The sequence below is a fragment of the Bacillus rossius genome, unplaced genomic scaffold, assembly GCF_032445375.1.
Source record: "Bacillus rossius redtenbacheri isolate Brsri unplaced genomic scaffold, Brsri_v3 Brsri_v3_scf22, whole genome shotgun sequence".
Taxonomy (NCBI): domain Eukaryota; kingdom Metazoa; phylum Arthropoda; class Insecta; order Phasmatodea; family Bacillidae; genus Bacillus; species Bacillus rossius.
In genome coordinates, this window is record NW_026962393.1 from 1,067,501 (window position 1) to 1,071,551 (window position 4,051).

Genomic DNA, 4,051 nt, shown 5'->3' on the forward strand with positions numbered 1-4,051 from the left:
ATTTTGCACCTAAACTATACACACAATGTAATTGATAAATTTCTTTATTTATTTATTTATTTCCCCCGCTTCAAATACCATAAGAAATTTTTTAACCAGAATTTTACCTAACGGCAGAGGTGTGGCTATAGGAGGCAATGATTGCAACAACTGATACCTTCATGACTAGTATTGTTGGCCCTTAGAAGGGCCGATAAGGTGGTACAGTGCCACAGAAAGTGCCAGCGGTCCTGCTGGCATCTTCATTTCCGCTTTGGGGCTGCTTTCTTGGGCGACTTGCTCTTTGGGGCAACCTTCTTTGGCTTTGGAGCACGGGGTTTCTTCGTGGGAGGTTTGGACACCTTTTTTGCCTTTGAAGGTGCCTTCTTGGGCTTGGGGGTTGCAGCTGCTGCCTTTTTTTTCTTTTCTGCTGTAGGCGGAGTCTTCTTGACTGGTTTCTTGCCCACCGCTGCCTTCTTGGCTACGGATCGCTTCTTTTCCTTAGGGGCAGCTGCACCACGCTTGCCGCTTGGAGCCTTGGGCTGGTCCGGAGCACCGGTGGTCCCTGAAGCCAGCTTGAAGGAGCCAGACGCACCCTTGCCTTTGGTTTGGACAAGCTCGCCGCTAGCCACTGCTGCCTTCAAGTATTTCTTGATGAAAGGTGCCAGCTTTTCCGCATCTACTTTGTAGGTAGAGGCGACGTATTTCTTGATGGCTTGCAGTGATGAGCCGCCCCTTTCCTTGAGGCTCTTGATCGCAGAGGCCACCATTTCAGATGTGCGCGGGTGCGCGGGCTTGGCTCGTGGCTTCTTCGACGCAGCCTTGCCTTTCTTCGGGGAAGCTGCCTGTGATGGGGCAACAGCTGGTGCTGCAGTCGCTGCTGCGGTATCTGCCATGACGAGACTGATCCTACAGAATGCAAGAGCAAAGTGAAAATAAAATTTTTCTCTCTGCAAATATCTGGTTACCCAATTTTCTGGTTGCGGACGGTTCAGAAAATTCTCGATGCCTTGCTCACGTAGGGAGCAGCGCACTTTGGACAGCGAAAGTAATGTAGGGCTTCTTTAGCACTGATTTTTCAATGTTTTCTAAATGTCAGCAGTCTACGATGACATAATGGGCAGTTCCACTAATAGTGTAATTTTTTTATGGCAGCTGCACTGTTTAATTTGCACTGCGAGCTGTTTAAATTTACTGCTACACCAAACAGGGAACTTTTCATTTGCAGATGTTATTCAAGGAATCAAATACGTAATTTGTGCTGGAATCACTTGAAAATGGTTAAATTAACTTAGGTATACTTTAGTGTATAGTATGCTGAAAATGTGGAGATAATTTCATGAAGGCTGTTTGCTGTGGAAGCACTAGCAAATCACCTTGTTCAGTGCCACCTGGAATGGCTTTCTTCGTGCACCTCCAAGGATGATGTGATTATTATTGTGAGTAAATTTTGTTTACATTTTCATTGTGTGAATAATAAAACTTTTAACTGTACACACAACAAGCATTTCACTTGGATCTGATGCATTCTCAAGAGTGCAGTTTCTGTTTAGCTTTTAAAACTGGCTGCCCTTCAATTCACTCAAGGTGCAGATGCAAGTTGCTGATGAAGTATTCCACACACATGCTACATTGGAGAAATATTTTAATAAAAATTAAAACTCTTGCAGGATTTCGAATAAAAACTATCCTATTTATCCCTTCTATGTTTTGGTACTGCGAAATTGAGAGAGGTAAGTAAGTTGTGAGGTTATTTTTACTTGCTTGCATGTGAGGTTAGCAGAGCAAAAATATTTTTGAAATTGCAGATACATGGTCACTTTATTTCGTTGCAAACATTTATAAGCTCGTAATCTTATTTAAAGTCTCCATACTTAATGCGTTTGGAAAACCTTCTTTCTCTCAATTTTACAATGGAAAAAAATTTTACTTGTATGTGTACATTAATTCCATCTCTAAATGATGTAGGTTTACGCACCGAGATCAGGTACATTGTAGAGAGAAAAACACACGAGTACCTGCTTATTTTGAAGTTTTAATGAGTATATTAAAAAAAAAAAAAAAAAAAACGATAAAAATATAATTGAAAAAGTATATTATTCACGTATTTTTGAGGATGAGGGGAGGGGGTGTTTTTGTCCGATGGTCGTTTATCTTTAAAGAAATTTCCGTTGGACCTGTGCGTTCTTGCTCTGCCAATTCTCGAAAAATGAAATATTTTAAGTCGTCTTTTATGTGCTAACTTCATTATATTTGGCTGCATTCGTATTTTTATTAGTTTTGAAACATTCATGTCACGGAAAATAATCATAAACCAGGACAAAAACGTTTTGACTAAATGTTCTAGGTTGGTTGTAAAACATTTTCTTATTTTATTTCACATCGGAAACATCTGTTAAGTTGTAAGCTTTGTAATGAATGCGACAGTCACTTGTTCGCTGAAGTGTTTGTTTAAGAAATTAGTATTGTAAATTTGTTTATGGTCTTGTTAAATGAAATTTTAAGTGAAATCATTTGGGAAAACAGAGGCTACAGGAATTTTCAACACAACTTGATGACCGACGTTGTGACTAGTGTGGGAGTGTGTGCTCGTGTAAATATCAATTTTTCTTACTCCTCGTGCCGGTCAACAGGAAAACAGCGAGTGTGTTATCTCATCGCGGGCGTGTGATTGCGTGTGGTAAATTGTGCTAGGTTAATTACCGCAAAACTCCACTGTGTGCAAATATGTAGTGTGTCGCTGTATGCAAATATTTGGTATGTCTTTTTTTTTTTTTTTTTTTTTTTCAGGCAATACACACTTTGAATTTTACACAATTTCGATGCTGCAACCTAAGTGTATACATGCGAATAGGATTGCTTAAATGAAAAAGTAAAGTAGGAGGTAAGTGCAAATGTTTCCAGGAGGTTATGCACACACAATCTATTTTATGAATTAATAGTTATTATCTAAGAAAATGATAGAAGATTATAAATAATGTGTGCAGAATAATACAGAATTTGCATGTTACACAAAAAAAAAATATATATATATTCCAAATATTGTTAGCAAAATGCACCTAGATTAGTGAGCTGGATTTTTTTTTTTTTTTTTGTATTTTTGTTCTGTTGATCCCACGTGGAGTCAAGGCTCCGGGATATAGAACATGTATGTGCAGACAATTAATATTTACATGATGCAAGTTACCAAGAAAAAAAATTTCAAAAAAAAAAAAAACATAACATGTTACACAATTTAACTTTATGCAAAACATGAAGCAGCTGTTATCACAAGTCCATTCAACAAATTAACAGTTCAATTTCTCTATTATCAATCAAATTAAAGAATAGCTTCAGAGGGTAGGTAGGATATTCTAGAAGAATTTTTTTTACTGTTTTTTTTTTTAATACTGGTAAATTGTTTTAGTTATTTTCTGTGATATTAAGTTGTAAAGTTTTACTCCCAAGTAATTTAGTCCATTTTCAAATCGCCTAGTGTTATGTTCAACTATCCTCAATTTACTAGCATTTCTGGTGTTATACCTATGTGCGAATATCTAAAAAAAAAAAAAAAAAAAAAAAATAATAATTTTTTTTTTCTTCTTTTTCTTAAGAATGAATAAAAAGTTTCTAGAACGTATTCATTTATGGCAGTCAGGACTTTAAGTTTTTTGAATTTTGGTCTGCAGTTAGATGATTTTTTATCTTTTGTTATTATTCTAATAGCTCCTTTTTTTTTTTTTTTTCCCCCAATGTTATATGGCAGAAAGAGTAGAGCTATGGCTACTGTGACATCATGCATTGATGGGAAGGTTATTGTTGGATAACAAAAATTTAGATGATATAATTTTTATTTTTTTCCATACACAACACATTGCAGGTACAATTTTACAGGTTACAGCTGTACCACCTCTAGTATTGCTGCCGACCATCCAACAAATGAGCACACTAAACAGGCATTGATGACATTGTTATCAACGTCTTTTTGAATCTCTCATTATTATACATAACTGCCCACTGAAACAGAGAAACTTCAAAATAGGTGTGTGTGTGTGTGTTTATATATATATATATATATATATATATATATATA